Raw genomic sequence first — 18,593 nt, forward strand, 5'->3', positions numbered from 1 at the left:
CTCCAGAGCTGCTCTGTAAGGCAAGTAAAAGGGTGTGGGCCCTGCAGCACTACCTGTAGTTTGCATTGTGCATTGGAAGGCACAAAGTAAGCAGACGGGAGGAGAAGTCAGGATAGTGCACAAGGTTATAGAAGGGAGGGGCTCAAGAAAAGAGAAGTGGAAACAGACAGCATACTAGGCTGGAGAGAGACCTGAGACAAAGAGATCTGAATTATACGAGAGCCATCCAGGGGAAACACAAATTATGCAGTCAAGTTTCCCACATTTGGGGAAATCGCAAGGGGCAGCACACCCAGAGTGCAATGGGTGAGCCTTGCCCTGGGAGAAGCACCTTCATGATCATAGTATCTCACCTTGCAGGTTAGTAGGAGTTGGGCTAGAGCTGGGGAGGGTCGCTGCTCGGGCACTACCTGTCAAGTGAAGGAGATCCAACTGAGGCAGCACAAGGGAACTCTCAAAAGAAGAACAAGGCTAGAGGAAGATCTGAGACAAAGAAATCTGACTTTTACCAGAGCTGACCAGAGGAAAGCACAAACACAGTCCACCACTACCACAAATAATGCAGTCGAGTTTCCCACATTTGGGGAAATCACAGGGGTCAGCATACCCAGAATGCAATGAATGAACCTCACCCTGGGAGAACAATCTTCATGACAATAGTATCTCCTATGCAAAATAAGTATGATTTGGGATAGGGCTGGGGAGGGCCGCTGCTCAGGCACATCTCTGTCAAGTAAAGGAGATTCAACTGAGGCAGCACAAGGGAACTCTCATCTGGGGACAACAACTGCAGGGAGAACACATATTTTCAGATGAACATGGGGTGGCAGAAGGCTGCCTAATACTGAAGCACCCCCAAACAACAAACCAAATGCAACAACTAGTGCAAGCATTCCTGGGGGATGGCCTGCAGCAGATGGATTTGAATATGGTGATGTCATCCAAGCAGTGGGTCAAAGTTGGCTTCAACCCTCGTCTGCATATGAAAAGAGAAAAGGGGCGTGCAGGGCATGGAGGCCTTTTGTGGTGCTTGGATGACCCCTAGTTCGCATTAAGCACCCCCACCCTCCTTCGGTGTGGGGCTCATGTTGGCCATTCCCCAGCCCCTGAAGCATTCAAGCTGATTTCTTGCAGCAGCTGGGCACTGTAACAGCTCCAGAGCTGCTCTGTAAAGCAAGTAAAAGGGTGTGGGCCCTGCAGCACTACCCGTAGTTTGCATTGTGCATTGGGAGGCACAAAGTAAGCAGACGTGAGGAGAAGTCAGGATAGTGCACAAGGGTATAGAAGGGAGGGGCTCAAGAAAAAAGAAGTGGAACCAGACAGCAAACTAGGCTGGAGAGAGACCTGAGACAAAGAGATCTGAATTACATGAGAGCCGACCAGGGAAAACTCAAATTATGCAGTCAAGTTTCCCACATTTGGGGAAATCGCAGGGGCAGCACACCCAGAGTGCAATGGGTGAGCCTTGGCCTGGGAGAAGCAACTTCATGATCATAGTATCTCACCTGGCAGGTAAGTAGGAGTTGGGCTAGAGCTGGGGAGGGTCGCTGCTCGGGCACCCCCCTGTCAAGTGAAGGAGATCCAACTGAGGCAGCACAAGGGAACTCTCGAAAGAAGAACAAGGCTAGAGGAAGATCTGAGACAAAGAAATCTGACTTTTACCAGAGCAGACCAGAGGAAAGCACAAACACAGTCCCCCACTACCACAAATAATGCAGTCGAGTTTCCCACATTTGGGGAAATCACAGGGGTCAGCATACCCAGAATGCAATGAATGAACCTCACCCTGGGAGAACAATCTTCATGACCATGGTATCTCCTATGCAAAATAAGTATGATTTGGGATAGGGCTGGGGAGGGCCGTTGCTCAGGCACATCTCTGTCAAGTAAGTTGCATTTGATTTGTTGTTTGGGAGTGCTTCAGTATTAGGCAGCCTTCTGCCCTACCATGTTCATCTGAAAATATGTGTTCTCCCTGCAGTTGTTGTCCCCAGATGAGAGTTACCTTGTGCTGCCTCAGTTGAATCTCCTTTTGGAGAAGACCTCAATAAGATTGTAGCTGATCTGGCTACTGCTAAAACAGCTTGCCTACCTAGTATTACTCCTACCACGCAGAAGGCTAAAAGTACTTTTCTTGGCCCTTTCATCCTCCAGGTAAAGCGTACCCAAGGTCAGGCATACCCAAAGCAAGCTCATGTTTCCAGAATTGCCAAGCCCAGACTGAAGCAATCCTGGGCTGCCCATCAGCCTGCTTCCAAAACGGACAAGCCTGCCGCATGACGGTGCAGGCCTCCCTCTGGGGGATCCCAGGGTGGGGGGCCCGACTTCTAGGTTTGGCAAAGAAAGGTATAATTCTAAGCTAGAGAATTCTGTTTGGAGCTCACCTTGTACTTTGTGAAGAAATAATAAGCATTGTGGCTGAGCAGATACATGTAGTGTGTGGCTGCAAACTGCATGGATCTGCTGCGTTGTAATGCTGATTCTTTTTTTTTGCAAAGTACCAATAGCTTCATATAATGTTCACAATTTTTATGCAGGATCAAATAGCTCAATAGGTAGGGTGTTTGATTAGAATTCAACAGGTTATAGGTTTGAATCCTGGGTATGGTAGTTTGAGATGTGTTATCTAATAAAGTATGTTGTTCTGACTGCCGGCATCCTATCACCTGGGATATCATACTAAATAAATGGAGTTGATCAAATTTTTTTTTTTTTAACTAGGGACAATTTCCAGATACTTCTCTTTATAACTGAGATTGCCCCCTGGAACTTCACATCAGTTGACAACTATGCATGAGTGGGCAGTGCTTGCCCTGGATCTGCCCACCCATTTATGTGCCGTCATAAAATAAAGCATGACTAACAGTTTTCCTGGGCGTACACTACACAATTATCTGTCAGGCTATCTATCCAGTCTGGATGGATGGAATGAAAATCTGGTAATGTATAGGAGCAAATGTCAATTAACCATTTGCTCCCAAACACTAGAAAAGTGGTCAAAAATGGTCATTACACAAATTGGTTAAACCCAAAATTTAACCAATTTGTTTAGGGGACCATTTTTGTCCATTTTTTAGTGTTTGAGAGTAAATCGTTGATGGTCATTTGCTCACATAGATAACCGGATTTCTATTCCAACCAGCCAGTGTTGGAGAGATGGTCTGCCAGATTACATAATGCATACCAGAGCCATAACTAGACTTTTTGGTGCCCTGTGACAGAGAATTATATGCCCTCCCCCCCATTTTTGCAATATGGACAAAAGGCGCATGCCTTGTGGGGAAGGGGCATAACAAGATTGGTCTCAGAGAAAGCACATGAGATATGAAGATATATCTAGTATACTTGACACTCAATGGTTTGTGGTATTGCCGGGGTGCCCTCCTTAAATGTTTATACAGTCACACATGGCATGTTTGTGTAAATGGCATATCAGCAGTCAGCACTAACTGGTGACATGCCATTTGTACAAGTAAGCCATATGTGACTAATATATAAACATACTTTATTAAATAACACCTCAAACTATCATACCCAGGATTCAAACCTATAACCTGTTAAATTCTAATCAAACACCCTACCCATTGAGATAATTGATCCTGCATCTATTCTAACCTCCAAAAACAGATTCAGTTGCATTTTCCAGCGTGTTTTGTTTGCGCCTTTGCAAATGTCTTACATCGACAAACTTATTTAGTACTATTTTTCAAATAGGGTTACATTGTCGCAACATTGTGTTCCCTAATTGCTTGATTTTTTAAATGCAAAAATTGATAAAGACACCTGATAATTGCTCTGTGGAGTCTTCTTTTGTGTCTACTTCTTATCTACATTTAATTCCCTACCTATAATCAAGGCATTTTTAAATGCTGGGCGCTGCCAGGACGTGAGGCCTACCTAGTCTTTAGATCTGAATTTGAATGTACTTGTGAACTAACTTAATTTCCTACTTCTAAATTCATTCCTAAATTCACTACTTACATTAATCCTGTAGTTGGGCATTTTGAGCCTTCAATTGTGGGCATTGTTTTGTGTCCAGACCAGCAGCTGGTGGTGTGCATTTGCTGGAAAGGCATCGAAGACCTCCGATATGCTGCATCTCCTGATGTGTATCTGCCTCAAGTGGCTGTCAGCAAATGCATGCTAGACACCCCATTCCAAGCTGATTGTGACATCACGGAACATGCATCATAGAACAGGCATGCTAGAACATGGGTCTTCAACCTGCGACCCTCCAGCTGCTGTGGAACTACATATCCCAGCATGCCCTGCCTCAGTTTTAGCATACCTTAATAGCAAAACTGTGGCAGGGCATGCTGGGATGTGTAGTTTCACAGCAGCTGGAGGGCCACAGGATGAAGACCCATGTGCTAGAACCAAACCGCAGGTACATTGAATGCTAGCAAGCTGAATGTTTAAATCCTTTTCGTTCCGCAGCATTCCAATGCGGAAGATTCCATGGAACCAGAGATTATTCCATTGAGAAGGACATGCTGCCTGGATGACTGCACTGTGCAAATTAAATCACGGAGCCAGTTGGCTTGTGGGTGGCTCTGGTGACTGGGTGGTTGGGTGGGCGGTGTGTCGGAGGTGGAGCACATGCAAATGAATGTGTATCATCCAGCTAGTGAGAGAGAAAACTCATGCAGGAGTGTGCCTTCTTGTCAGTGAGTTATGCACCTTGCCAGACGTCAAATCTACATGGAGCAACTGGAGGGGACAAGAGCAGGTTTGGAAAATATAGACAGAAGAGCATATATGCTGGCGCATTCTCCATGATTGTGTCAGCTTATGTTTTGGTGCACTGCACTTTCCTCCACTAAGTTTTAGCCATTTTGTTTAAACGCAAGTGTAGTTGCTTCTCGCTCTTTTGGCTGTGATATTGTATCGTGGTTGAAGAGTCTGCTGGAGGGATTGTTTTCTTCATTGGCGAGAGACTGAAGATATTCCAGGATGGAAGGCTTGGGAACACTATCCGTTTTTCAGTTGTGGAAGAGTTGAAAGACCGGATTGGACTACATTCTATAGTAAAGGGTATCTTTGTATTTATTAATCCTCCCTTTATATGTGTCTGTCTTTCAATAAAGCTTTGGGCTTGTGATTCCGTCACCCTCTTACACTCCACACCCATAGCCTTATTAACTATTGTATTGTTTAAATGTATAGTGCAGTTCATGATTTATAGTGTAGGCTGGCCTGTGCTGTAGTTCTTGAACTGTACTATACCGACAGCATTTGTATTGTGTTTTGGCTGTGCTGCAACACAGTACTTATGTGTGTAATGTTTATGTATGTTTTTTTGCTTCTTTATGTCAATAAAGACTGCTTTTTCAATCCAATATCTGAAAACAATCAATGTTTATCTTTGATGGCAATAGAAGTGGTATGATATTTGCTGCTTTTGAAAGGCAATATCTGATATGTCCCCTATCTGGGAACCATATATTAAATGGCTTTTCAGAAAAGGGAGATGGGAGAAGAGTTTTCAGTACTTGTAGGACCGATGCACATTTCCTATTCTAGCCTCCAAAAACAGATTCAGTTGCATTTTCCAGCATGTTTTGGATGCGCCTTTGCAAATGTCTTACATCGACAAACTTATTTAGTACTATTTTGCAAATAGGGTTACATTGTTGCAACATTGTGTTCCCTAATTGCTTGATTTTTTAAATGCAACAATTGATAAAAACACCTGATAACTGCTCTGCGGAGTCTTATTTTGTGTCTACTTCTTATCTACATTTAATTCCGTACCTCTAATCAAGGCATTTTTAAATGCTGGCGGCTGCCAGGACGTGAGGCCTACCTAGACTTTAGATCTGAATTTGAATGTACTTGTGAACTAACTTAATTTCCTACTTCTAAATTCATTCCTAAATTCACTACTTACATGAATCCTGTAGTTGGGCATTTTGGGACTTCGATTGTGGGCATTGTTTTGTGTCCAGACCAGCAGCAGGTGGTGTGCATTTGCTGGAAAGGCATCGAAGACCTCCGATATGCTGCATCTCCTGATGTGTGTCTCCCTCAAGTGGCTGTCAGCAAATGCCTGCTAGACACCCCATTCCAAGCTGATTGTGACATCACGGAACATGCATCATAGAACAGGCATGCTAGAACATGGGTCTTCAACCTGCGACCCTCCAGCTGCTGTGGAACTACACATCCCAGCATGCCCTGCCTCAGTTTTAGCATACCTTAATAGCAAAACTGTGGCAGGGTATGCTGGGATGTGTAGTTTCACAGCAGCTGGAGGGCCACAGGATGAAGACCCATGTGCTAGAGCCAAGCCGCAGGTACATTGAATGCTAGCAAGCTGAATATTTAAATCCTTTTTGTTCCGCAGCATTCCAATGCGGAAGATTCCATGGAACCAGATATCCTTCCATTGAGAAGGACATGCTGCCTGGATGACTACACTGTGCAAATTAAATCACAGAGCCAGTTGGTTTGTGGGTGGCTCTGGTGACTGGGTGGTTGGGTGGTTGGGTGGGTGGTGTGTCGGAGGTGGAGCACATGCAAATGATTGTGTATCATCCAGCTAGTGAGAGTGAAAACTCATGCAGGAGTGTGCCTGCTTGTCAGTGGGTTATGCACCTTGCCAGACGTTAAATCTACATAGAGCAGCTGGAGGGGACAAGAGCAGGTTTGCAAAATATAGATAGAAGAGCATATATGCTGGCGCATTCTCCATGATTGTGTCAGCTTATGTTTTGGTGCACTGCACTTTCCTCCACTAAGTTTTAGCCATTTTTGTTAAGATCAAGTGTAGTTGCTTCTCTGCCTTTTGGCTGTGATCTTGTATTGTGGTTGAAGGGTCTGCTGGAGGGAGGGATTGCTTTCTTCATTGGCGAAAGACCAAAGATATTCCAGGATGGAAGGCTTGGGAACACTATCCGTTTTTCAATTGTGAAAGAGTTGAAAGACCGGATTGGACTACATTCTATAGTAAAGGATGTCTTTCTATTTATTAATCCTCCCCTTATATGTGTCAGTCTTTCAATAAAGCTTCGGGCTTGTGATTCCCTCACCCTCTTACACTCCACACCCATAGCCTTATTAACTGTTGTATTATTGTACAGTTTAAATGTATAGTGCAGTTCATGATTTATAGTGTAGGCTGGCCTGTGCTGTAGTTCTTGAACTGTACTATACCGTCAGCATTTCTATTGTGTTTTGGCTGTGCCGCAACGCGGGTACTTATGTGTGTAATGTTTATGTATGTTTTTTTGCTTCTTTATGTGCATCGGTCCTACAAGTACTGAAAGCTCTTCTCCCATCTCCCTTTTCTGAAAAGCCATTTAATATATGGTTCCCAGATAGGGGACATATCAGATATTGGATTTCAAAAGCATCAAATATCATACCACTTTTATTGCCATCAAAGATAAACATTGATTGTTTTCAGATATTGGCTTGAAAAAGCAGTCTTTATTGACATAAAAAAAAACATACATAAACATTGCACACATAAATACAGTGTTGCAGCACAGCCAAAACACAATACAAATGCTGACGGTATAGTACAGTTCAAGAACTACAGCACAGGCCAGTCTACACTATAAATCATGAACTGCACTATACATTTAAACTATACAATAATACAACAGTTAATAAGGCTATGGGTGTGGAGTGTAAGAGGGTGAGGGATTCACAAAACCGAAGCTTTATTGTAACACAGACACATATAAGGGGAGGGTCAATAAATAGAAAGATATCCTTTACTATAGAATGTAGTCCAATCCGACCTCTGTGCTCTTCCACAACTGAAAAACAGATAGTGTTCCCAAGCCTTCCATCCTGGAATATCTTTGGTCTTTCACCAATGAAGAAAACAATCCCTCCCTCCAGCAGACCCTTCAACCACGATACAAGATCACAGCCAAAAGGCCGAGAAGCAACTACACTTGAGCTTAACAAAAATGGCTAAAACTTAGTGGAGGAAAGTGCAGTGCACCAAAACATAAGCTGACACAATCATGGAGAATGCGCCAGCATATATGCTCTTCTATCTATATTTTGCAAACCTGCTCTTGTCCCCTCCAGCTGCTCTATGTAGATTTAACGTTTGGCAAGGTGCATAACCCACTGACAAGCAGGCACACTCCTGCATGAGTTTTCTCTCTCACTAGCTGGATGATACACAATCATTTGCATGCGCTCCACTTCCGACACACCACCCACCCAACCACCCAGTCACCAGAGCCACCCACAAGCCAACTGGCTCCGTGATTTAATTTGCACAGTGTAGTCATCGAGGCAGCATGTCCTTCTCAATGGAAGGATCTCTGGTTCCATGGAATCTTCCGCATTGGAATGCTGCGGAACAAAAAGGATTTAAATATTCAGCTTGCTAGCATTCAATGTACCTGCGGCTTGGCTCTAGCACATGGGTCTTCATCCTGTGGCCCTCCAGCTGCTGTGAAACTACACATCCCAGCATACCCTGCCACAGTTTTGCTATTAAGGTATGCTAAAACTGAGGCAGGGCATGCTGGGATGTGTAGTTCCACAGCAGCTGGAGGGTCGCAGGTTGAAGACCCATGTTTTAGCATGCCTGTTCTATGATGCATGTTCCATTATGTCACAATCAGCTTGGAATGGGGTGTCTAGCAGGCATTTGCTGACAGCCACTTGAGGGAGACACACATCAGGAGATGCAGCATATCGGAGGTCTTCGATGCCTTTCCAGCAAATGCACACCACCTGCTGCTGGTCTGGACACAAAACAATGCCCACAATCGAAGTCCCAAAATGCCCAACTACAGGATTCATGTAAGTAGTGAATTTAGGAATGAATTTAGAAGTAGGAAATTAAGTTAGTTCACAAGTACATTCAAATTCAGATCTAAAGACTAAACACAAAACACAAAATAAGACTCCACAGAGCAATTATCAGGTGTCTTTATCAATTGTTGCATTTAAAAAATCAAGCAATTAGGGAACACAATGTTGCGACAATGTAACCCTATTTGCAAAATAGTACTAAATAAGTTTGTCGATGTAAGACATTTGCAAAGGCGCAAACAAAACACGCTGGAAAATGCAACTGAATCTGTTTTTGGAGGTTAGAAAAGATGCAGGATCAAGTAGCTCAATGGGTAGGGTGTTTGATTAGAATTCAACAGGTTATAGGTTTGAATCCTGGGTATGATAGTTTGAGGTGTTATTTAATAAAGCATGTTTATATATTAGTCACACATGGCTTACTTGTACAAATGGCATGTCACCAGTTAGTGCTGACTGCTGATATGCCATTTGCACAAACATGCCATGTGTGACTGTATATGCATTTAAGGAGGGCACCCCGGCAATACCACAAACCATTGAGTGTCAAGTATACTAGATATATCTTCATATCTCATGTGCTTTCTCTGAGACCAATCTTGTTATGCCCCTTCCCCACAAGGCATGCACCTTTTGTCCATATTGCAAAAATGGGGAGGGGGGGGGGGGCATATAATTCTCTGTCACAGGGCACCAAAAAGTCTAGTTATGGCTCTGGTATGCATTATGTAATCTGGCAGACCATCTCTCCTTTACTTGACAGAGATGTGCCTGAGCAGCGGCCCTCCCCAGCCCTATCCCAAATCATACTTATTTTGCATAGGAGATACCATGGTCATGAAGATTGTTCTCCCAGGGTGAGGTTCATTCATTGCATTCTGGGTATGCTGACCCCTGTGATTTCCCCAAATGTGGGAAACTCGACTGCATTATTTGTGGTAGTGGGGGACTGTGTTTGTGCTTTCCTCTGGTCAGCTCTGGTAAAAGTCAGATTTCTTTGTCTCAGATCTTCCTCTAGCCTTGTTCTTCTTTCGAGAGTTCCCTTGTGCTGCCTCAGTTGGATCTCCTTCACTTGACAGGGGGGTACCCGAGCAGCGACCCTCCCCAGCTCTAGCCCAACTCCTACTTACCTGCCAGGTGAGATACTATGATCATGAAGGTGCTTCTCCCAGGGCAAGGCTCACCCATTGCACTCTGGGTGTGCTGCTCCTGCGATTTCCCCAAATGTGGGAAACTTGACTGCATAATTTGTGTTTCCCCTGGTCGGTTCTCGTATAATTCAGATCTCTTTGTCTCAGGTCTCTCTCCAGCCTAGTTTGCTGTCTGTTTCCACTTCTCTTTTCTTGAGCCGCTCCCTTCTATACCCTTGCGCACTATCCTTACTTCTCCCGTCTGCTTACTTTGTGCCTTCCAATGCACAATGCAAACTACAGGTAGTGCTGCAGGTCCCACACCCTTTTACTTGCCGTACAGAGCAGCTCTGGAGCTGTTACAGAGCCCAGCTACTGCAAGAAATCAGCTTGAATGATTCAGGGGCTGAGGCATAGCCAACATGAGCCCCACACCGAAGGAGGGTGGAGATGTTTAATGCGAACTAGGGGTCATCCAAGCGCCGCAAAAGGCCGCCATGCCCTGCACGCCCCTTTTCTCTTTTCACATGCAGATGAGGGTTGAAGCCAACTTTGACCCACTGCTTGGATGACATCACCATATGCAAATCCATCTGCTGCAGGCCTTCCCCCAGGAATGCTTGCACTGGTTGTTGCATTTGGTTTGTTGTTTGGGGGTGCTTCAGTATTAGGCAGCCTTCTGCCCTCCCATGTTCATCTGAAAATATGTGTTCTCCCTGCAGTTGTTGTCCCCAGATGAGAGTTCCCTTGTGCTGCCTCAGTTGAATCTCCTTTACTTGACAGAGATGTGCCTGAGCAGCGGCCCTCCCCAGCCCTATCCCAAATCATACTTATTTTGCATAGGCGATACCATGGTCATGAAGATTGTTTTCCCAGGGTGAGGTTCATTCATTGCATTCTGGGTATGCTGACCCCTGTGATTTCCCCAAATGTGGGAAACTCGACTGCATTATTTGTGGTAGTGGGGGACTGTGTTTGTGCTTTCCTCTGGTCAGCTCTGGTAAAAGTCAGATTTCTTTGTCTCGGATCTTCCTCTAGCCTTGTTCTTCTTTCGAGAGTTCCCTTGTGCTGCCTCAGTTGGATCTCCTTCACTTGACAGGGGGGTACCCGAGCAGCGACCCTCCCCAGCTCTAGCCCAAATCCTACTTACCTGCCAGGTGAGATACTATGATCATGAAGGTGCTTCTCCCAGGGCAAGGCTCACCCATTGCACTCTGGGTGTGCTGCTCCTGCGATTTCCCCAAATGTGGGAAACTTGACTGCATAATTTGTGTTTCCCCTGGTCGGCTCTAGTATAATTCAGATCTCTTTGTCTCAGGTCTCTCTCCAGCCTAGTTTGCTGTCTGTTTCCACTTCTCTTTTCTTGAGCTGCTCCCTTCTATGCCATTGGGCACTATCCTGACTTCTCCCGTCTGCTTACTTTGTGCCTTCCAATGCACAATGCAAACTACAGGTAGTGCTGCAGGGCCCACACCCTTTTACTTGCCGTACAGAGCAGCTCTAGAGCTGTTACAGTGCCCAGCTGCTGCAAGAAATCAGCTTGTATGCTTCAGGGCCTGGGGTATAGCCAACATGAGCCCCACACCGAAGGAGGGTGGAGGTGTTTAATGCGAACTAGGGGTCATCCAAGCGCCGCAAAAGGCCGCCATGCCCTGCACGCCCCTTTTCTCTTTTCATATGCAGACGAGGGTTGAAGCCAACTTTGACCCACTGCTTGGATGACATCACCATATGCAAATCCATCTGCTGCAGGCCTTCCCCCAGGAATGCTTGCAGTAGTTGTTGCATTTGGTTTGTTGTTTGGGGGTGCTTCAGTATTAGGCAGCCTTCTGCCCTCCCATGTTCATCTGAAAATATGTGTTCTCCCTGCAGTTGTTGTCCCCAGATGAGAGTTCCCTTGTGCTGCCTCAGTTGAATCTCCTTTACTTGACAGAGATGTGCCTGAGCAGCGGCCCTCCCCAGCCCTATCCCAAATCATACTTATTTTGCATAGGAGATACCATGGTCATGAAGATTGTTCTCCCAGGGTGAGGTTCATTCATTGCATTCTGGGTATGCTGACCCCTGTGATTTCCCCAAATGTGGGAAACTCGACTGCATTATTTGTTGTAGTGGGGGACTGTGTTTGTGCTTTCCTCTGGTCAGCTCTGGTAAAAGTCAGATTTCTTTGTCTCAGATCTTCCTCTAGCCTTGTTCTTCTTTCGAGAGTTCCCTTGTGCTGCCTCAGTTGGATCTACTTCACTTGACAGGGATGTGCCCGAGCAGCGACCCTCCCCAGCTCTAGCCCAACTCCTACTTACCTGCCAGGTGAGATACTATGATCATGAAGGTGCTTCTCCCAGGGCAAGGCTCACCCATTGCACTCTGGGTGTGCTGCCCCTGCGATTTCCCCAAATGTGGGAAACTTGACTGCAGAATTTGTGTTTCCCCTGGTCGGCTCTCGTATAATTCAGATTTCTTTGTCTCGGGTCTCTCTACAGCCTAGTTTGCTGTCTGTTTCCACTTCTTTTTTCTTGAGCCCCTCCCTTTTATACCCTTGTGCACTATCCTGACTTCTCCTCCTCTCTGCTTACTTTGTGCCTACCAATGCACAATGCAAACTACAGGTAGTGCTGCAGGGCCCACACCCTTTTACTTGCCTTACAGAGCAGCTCTGGAGCTGTTACAGTGCCAAGCTGCTGCAAGAAATCAGCTTGAATGCTTCAGGGGCTGGGGCATGGCCAACATGAGACCAACACCGAAGGAGGGTGGGGGTGTTTAATGCAAACTAAGGGTCATCCAAGCGCCGCAAAAGGCCGCCATGCCCTGCACGCCCCTTTTCTCTTTTCATATGCAGACGAGGGTTGAAGCCAACTTTGACCCACTGCTTGGATGACATCACCATATGCAAATCCATCTGCGGCAGGCCTTCCCCCAGGAATGCTTGCACTAGTTGTTGCATTTGGTTTGTTGTTTGGGGGTGCTTCAGTATTAGGCAGCCTTCTGCCCTCCCATGTTCATCTGAAAATATGTGTTCTCCCTGCAGTTGTTGTCCCCAGATGAGAGTTCCCTTGTGCTGCCTCAGTTGAATCTCCTTTACTTGACAGAGATGTGCCTGAGCAGCGGCCCTCCCCAGCCCTATCCCAAATCATACTTATTTTGCATAGGAGATACCATGGTCATGAAGATTATTCTCCCAGGGTGAGGTTCATTCATTGCATTCTGGGTATGCTGACCCCTGTGATTTCCCCAAATGTGGGTAACTCGACTGCATTATTTGTGGTAGTGGGGGACTGTGTTTGTGTTTTCCTCTGGTCAGCTCTGGTAAAAGTCAGATTTCTTTGTTTCAGATCTTCCTCTAGCCTTGTTCTTCTTTCGAGAGTTCTCTTGTGCTGCCTCAGTTGGATCTCCTTCACTTGACAGGGGGGTGCCCGAGCAGCGACCCTCCCCAGCTCAAGCCCAACTCCTACTTACCTGCCAGGTGAGATACTATGATCATGAAGGTGCTTCTCCCAGGGCAAGGCTCACCCATTGCACTCTGGGTGTGCTGCCCCTGCGATTTCCCCAAATGTGGGAAACTTGACTGCTTAATTTGTGTTTCCCCTGGTCGGCTCTCATATAATTCAGATCTCTTTGTCTCAGGTCTCTCTCCAGCCTAGTTTGCTGTCTGTTTCCACTTCTTTTTTCTTGAGCCCCTCCATTTTATACCCTTGTGTACTATCCTGACTTCTCCTCCTGTCTGCTTACTTTGTGCCTTCCAATGCACAATGCAAACTACACACCCTTTTACTTGCCTTACAGAGCAGCTCTGGAGCTGTTATAGTGCCAAGCTGCTGTAAGAAATCAGCTTGAATGCTTCAGGGGCTGGGGCATTGTCAACATGAGCCCCACACCGTAGGAGGGTGAAGGGGTTTAATGCGAACTAAGGGTCATCCAAGCGCCGCAAAAGGCCGCCATGCCCTGCATACCCCTTTTCTCTTTTCATATGCAGATGAGGGTTCCAGCCAACTTTGGCCCACTGCTTGGATGACATCACCGTATGCAAATCCGTCTTCTGCAGAACTTCCCCCAGGAATGCTTGTACTAGTTGTTGCATTTGGTTTGTTGTTTGGGGGTGCTTCAGTATTAGGCAGCCTTCTGCCCTCCCATGTTCATCTGAAAATATGTGTTCTCCCTGCAGTTGTTGTCCCCAGATGAGAGTTCCCTTGTGCTGCCTCAGTTGAATCTCCTATACTTGACAGAGATGTGCCTGAGCAGCGGCCCTCCCCAGCCCTATCCCAAATCATACTTATTTTGCATAGGCGATACCATGGTCATGAAGATTGTTCTCCCAGGGTGAGGTTCATTCATTGCATTCTGGGTATGCTGACCCCTGTGATTTCCCCAAATGTGGGAAACTCGACTGCATTATTTGTGGTAGTGGGGGACTGTGTTTGTGCTTTCCTCTGGTCAGCTCTGGTAAAAGTCAGATTTCTTTGTCTCAGATCTTCCTCTAGCCTTGTTCTTCTTTCGAGAGTTCCCTTGTGCTGCCTCAGTTGGATCTCCTTCACTTGACAGGGGGTGCCCGAGCAGCAATCCTCCACAGCTCTGGCCCAACTCCTACTTACCTGCCAGGTGAGATACTATGATCTTCACTGTTAGGGCAATCAGGATGTGGAATTCCCTGCCAGGGAAGGTGGTAATGGCGGACTCTGTAATTGGATTTAAAAAAGGAATGGATACATTTCTGAATGAAAAAGCTATCCAAGGTTATAATACTTAAAATATCAACATGGTTAATCCGGGGGTAACATGAGTTGTAGTAGCTAACTTGTCATAAAACATTATTCAGCAAGTATGTAGAATCATCACAACTTAAAACAGGTTGAACACGATGGGCAATTTGCCTCTATTCAACCTCAAAAACTATGTTACTATATGTTACTATATTACTATGTTACTGTAGTATACAGAACACCACAATGCAATGAGCAGTGATAGTGAGCACTGATGAGGATACTAGAACTGACACTGAGCAGCAAGATGCAGCACTGGACTATTAGTAATGTACTGTAGTATGCTGAGCACAACAATGCAGCACAAGACAATGAGCAGTGATACTGAGCACTGATGAGGATACTACTGAGAACTGACACTGAGCAGGAGAGACACACTACTAGTATTACTGAGCAGCAATAAGTATCCACTGATACTGAGCACTGATATTGAGATTTCCACTGAGAGAACATAGCCACGTCCTCTCCGCTCTCTCTTCAATGCACGAGTAAAAATGGCGGCAACGCGCAGCTCTTTATATGGAATCCGAATCTCGCGAGAATCCGACAGCGGGATGATGACATTTTCCCTTGTTCAGGTTTTCAGAGTCAGGCGGGAACAACCGAGCCTGCCTCGGACCAGTGTAAACCACGTGGAGTTCATGGGGAATTCGGTTCTCGGAGAACCGAACCCGCTCCTCTCTACCTTATACCCATCAATTTTTTTTATTTTCAATCTAAGCCCCTGCAGTTTTCTGTAAGCATCTGCTTTGCTATGATGATCAACAAGTCACAAGGGCAAACACTCAGGGCTTGAGGCGTAGATCTTAGGACCAGCTGCTACAAGCATGGCAGAGGTGTCACTATCACTGGTGACACCCAGAGAGGTGGCAAGGGAGATTGTAATGCAGTGCGCGCAGATAAGCAGCGCAATGGTAAAAAGGAGGCATGGTTTCATAGGTAGGGGCGTGGCCTGGTGGCCTGAATCTACATTTTGTTGCTCCGGGTGTCTCGGGGGTTGGGGGCTGCACCGGGGACTAGTGTGTGAGCGGTGCTGGCTCCTGCACAGTGACAGGGCATGGCCACTAGAGATGTGCACCGGAAATTTTTCGGGTTTTGTGTTTTGGTTTTGGGTTCGGTTCCGCGGCCGTGTTTTGGGTTCGAACGCGTTTTGGCTAAACCTCACCGAATTTTTTTTGTCGGATTCGGGTGTGTTTTGGATTCGGGTGTTTTTTTCAAAAAACCCTAAAAAACAGCTTAAATCATAGAATTTGGGAGTCATTTTGATCCCAAAGTATTATTAACCTCAATAACCATAATTTCCACTCATTTTCAGTCTATTCTTAATACCTCACACCTCACAATATTATTTTTAGTCCTAAAATTTGCACCGAGGTCGCTGGATGACTAAGCTCAGCGACCCAAGTGGCCGACACAAACACCTGGCCCATCTAGGAGTGGCACTGCAGTGTCACGCAGGATGGCCCTTCCAAAAAACACTCCCCAAACAGCACATGACGCAAAGAAAAAAAGAGGCGCAATGAGGTAGCTGTGTGACTAAGCTCAGCGACCCAAGTGGCCGACACAAACACCTGGCCCATCTAGGAGTGTCACTGCAGTGTCACGCAGGATGGCCCTTCCAAAAACACTCCCCAAACAGCACATGACGCAAAGAAAAAAAGAGGCGCAATGAGGTAGCTCTGTGACTAAGCTCAGCGACCCAAGTGGCCGACACAAACACCTGGCCCATCTAGGAGTGGCACTGCAGTGTCACGCAGGATGGCCCTTCCAAAAAACACTCCCCAAACAGCACATGACGCAAAGAAAAAAAGAGGCGCAATGAGGTAGCTGTGTGACTAAGCTCAGCGACCCAAGTGGCCGACACAAACACCTGGCCCATCTAGGAGTGTCACTGCAGTGTCACGCAGGATGGCCCTTCCAAAAAACACTCCCCAAACAGCACATGATGCAAAGAAAAAAAGAGGCGCAATGAGGTAGCTGTGTGACTAAGCTCAGCGACCCAAGTGGCCGACACAAACACCTGGCCCATCTAGGAGTGGCACTGCAGTGTCACGCAGGATGGCCCTTCCAAAAAACACTCCCCAAACAGCACATGACGCAAAGAAAAATGAAAGAAAAAAGAGGTGCAAGATGGAATTGTCCTTGGGCCCTCCCACCCACCCTTATGTTGTATAAACAGGACATGCACACTTTAACCAACCCATCATTTCAGTGACAGGGTCTGCCACACGACTGTGATTGAAATGACGGGTTGGTTTGGACCCCCACCAAAAAAGAAGCAATTAATCTCTCCTTGCACAAACTGGCTCTACAGAGGCAAGATGTCCACCTCATCATCATCCTCCGATTCATCACCGTGTATATCCCCCTCCTCACAGATTATCAATTCGTCCCCACTGGAATCCACCATGTCAGCTCCCTGTGTACTTTGTGGAGGCAATTGCTGCTGGTCAATGTCTCCATAGAGCAATTGATTATAATTCATTTTAATGAACATCATCTTCTCCACATTTTCTGGAAGTAACCTCGTACGCCGATTGCTGACAAGGTGAGCGGCGGCACTAAACACTCTTTCGGAGTACACACTTGTGGGAGGGCAACTTAGGTAGAATAAAGCCAGTTTGTGCAAGGGCCGCAAATTGCCTCTTTTTCCTGCCAGTATACGTACGGACTGTCTGACGTGCCTACTTGGATGCGGTCACTCATATAATCCTCCACCATTCTTTCAATGGTGAGAGAATCATATGCAGTGACAGTAGACGACATGTCCGTAATCGTTGGCAGGTCCTTCAGTCCGGACCAGATGTCAGCATCAGCAGTCGCTCCAGACTGCCCTGCATCACCGCCAGCGGGTGGGCTCGGAATTCTGAGCCTTTTCCTCGCACCCCCAATTGCGGGAGAATGTGAAGGAGGAGCTGTTGACCGATCAAGTTCCACTTGACTTGATAATTTTCTCACCAGCAGGTCTTTGAACCCCTGCAGACTTGTGTCTGCCGGAAAGAGAGATACAACGTAGGTTTTAAATCTAGGATCGAGCACGGTGGCCAAAATGTAGTGCTCTGATTTCAACAGATTGACCACCCGTGAATCCTGGTTAAGCGAATGAAGGGCTCCATCCACAAGTCCCACATGCCTAGCGGAATCGCTCTGTCTTAGCTCCTCCTTCAATGTCTCCAGCTTCTTCTGCAAAAGCCTGATGACGGGAATGACCTGACTCAGGCTGGCAGTGTCTGAACTGACTTCACGTGTGGCAAGTTCAAAAGGTTGCAGAACCTTGCACAACGTTGAAATCATTCTCCACTGCGCTTGAGACAGGTGCATTCCACCTCCTATATCGTGGTCAGATGTATAGGCTTGAATGGCCTTTTGCTGGTCCTCCATCCTCTGAAGCATATAGAGGGTTGAATTCCACCTCGTTACCACTTCTTGCTTCAGATGATGGCAGGGCAGGTTCAGGCGTTTTTGGTGTTGCTCCAGTCTTCTGTACGTGGTGCCTGTACGCCGAAAGTGTCCCGCAATTCTTCTGGCCCCCGACAGCATCTCTTGCACGCCCCTGTCGTTTTTTAAATAATTCTGCACCACCAAATTCAAGGTATGTGCAAAACATGGGACGTGCTGGAATTTGCCCAGATATAATGCACGCACAATATTGCTGGCGTTGTCCGATGCCACAAATCCACAGGAGAGTCCAATTGGGGTAAGCCATTCTGCGATGATCTTCCTCAGTTGCCGTAAGAGGTTTTCAGCTGTGTGCGTATTCTGGAAAGCGGTGATACAAAGCGTAGCCTGCCTAGGAAAGAGTTGGCGTTTGCGAGATGCTGCTACTGGTGCCGCCGCTGCTGTTCTTGCGGCGGGAGTCAATACATCTACCCAGTGGGCCGTCACAGTCATATAGTCCTGAGTCTGCCCTGCCCCACTTGTC

At 46.4% G+C, this 18,593-nt stretch overlaps 12 non-coding genes and 1 pseudogene across 12 annotated transcripts; 9 read left to right on the forward strand and 4 right to left on the reverse strand.

Annotated features, from left to right (window-relative positions):
- Positions 1-204: 204 nt before the first annotated feature.
- Positions 205-368, reverse strand: LOC135037838 (U1 spliceosomal RNA). The gene has a single exon (XR_010232306.1). It is a non-coding gene; the product is annotated as a U1 spliceosomal RNA (small nuclear RNA).
- A 151-nt stretch (positions 369-519) lies between these two features.
- Positions 520-683, reverse strand: LOC135037724 (U1 spliceosomal RNA). Its single transcript, XR_010232213.1, has one exon. It is a non-coding gene; the product is annotated as a U1 spliceosomal RNA (small nuclear RNA).
- Positions 684-1,357: 674 nt separating this feature from the next.
- Positions 1,358-1,520, reverse strand: LOC135037857 (U1 spliceosomal RNA). Its single transcript, XR_010232320.1, has one exon. It is a non-coding gene; the product is annotated as a U1 spliceosomal RNA (small nuclear RNA).
- A 152-nt stretch (positions 1,521-1,672) lies between these two features.
- On the reverse strand, positions 1,673-1,836 carry LOC135037901 (U1 spliceosomal RNA). The gene has a single exon (XR_010232364.1). It is a non-coding gene; the product is annotated as a U1 spliceosomal RNA (small nuclear RNA).
- A 7,757-nt stretch (positions 1,837-9,593) lies between these two features.
- Positions 9,594-9,757, forward strand: LOC135037913 (U1 spliceosomal RNA). Its single transcript, XR_010232375.1, has one exon. It is a non-coding gene; the product is annotated as a U1 spliceosomal RNA (small nuclear RNA).
- Positions 9,758-9,909: 152 nt separating this feature from the next.
- LOC135037755 (U1 spliceosomal RNA) lies at positions 9,910-10,072 on the forward strand. The gene has a single exon (XR_010232243.1). It is a non-coding gene; the product is annotated as a U1 spliceosomal RNA (small nuclear RNA).
- Positions 10,073-10,743: 671 nt separating this feature from the next.
- On the forward strand, positions 10,744-10,907 carry LOC135037714 (U1 spliceosomal RNA). The gene has a single exon (XR_010232203.1). It is a non-coding gene; the product is annotated as a U1 spliceosomal RNA (small nuclear RNA).
- A 152-nt stretch (positions 10,908-11,059) lies between these two features.
- Positions 11,060-11,222, forward strand: LOC135037786 (U1 spliceosomal RNA). The gene has a single exon (XR_010232274.1). It is a non-coding gene; the product is annotated as a U1 spliceosomal RNA (small nuclear RNA).
- A 671-nt stretch (positions 11,223-11,893) lies between these two features.
- LOC135037912 (U1 spliceosomal RNA) lies at positions 11,894-12,057 on the forward strand. Its single transcript, XR_010232374.1, has one exon. It is a non-coding gene; the product is annotated as a U1 spliceosomal RNA (small nuclear RNA).
- Positions 12,058-12,209: 152 nt separating this feature from the next.
- Positions 12,210-12,372, forward strand: LOC135037805 (U1 spliceosomal RNA). Its single transcript, XR_010232285.1, has one exon. It is a non-coding gene; the product is annotated as a U1 spliceosomal RNA (small nuclear RNA).
- A 674-nt stretch (positions 12,373-13,046) lies between these two features.
- LOC135037737 (U1 spliceosomal RNA) lies at positions 13,047-13,210 on the forward strand. Its single transcript, XR_010232225.1, has one exon. It is a non-coding gene; the product is annotated as a U1 spliceosomal RNA (small nuclear RNA).
- Positions 13,211-13,362: 152 nt separating this feature from the next.
- Positions 13,363-13,504, forward strand: LOC135037815 (U1 spliceosomal RNA; annotated as a pseudogene).
- Positions 13,505-14,180: 676 nt separating this feature from the next.
- On the forward strand, positions 14,181-14,344 carry LOC135037927 (U1 spliceosomal RNA). The gene has a single exon (XR_010232388.1). It is a non-coding gene; the product is annotated as a U1 spliceosomal RNA (small nuclear RNA).
- Positions 14,345-18,593: the final 4,249 nt, after the last annotated feature.

Source organism: Pseudophryne corroboree, unplaced genomic scaffold (genome assembly GCF_028390025.1).
Source record: "Pseudophryne corroboree isolate aPseCor3 unplaced genomic scaffold, aPseCor3.hap2 scaffold_685, whole genome shotgun sequence".
Lineage (NCBI taxonomy): Eukaryota > Metazoa > Chordata > Amphibia > Anura > Myobatrachidae > Pseudophryne > Pseudophryne corroboree.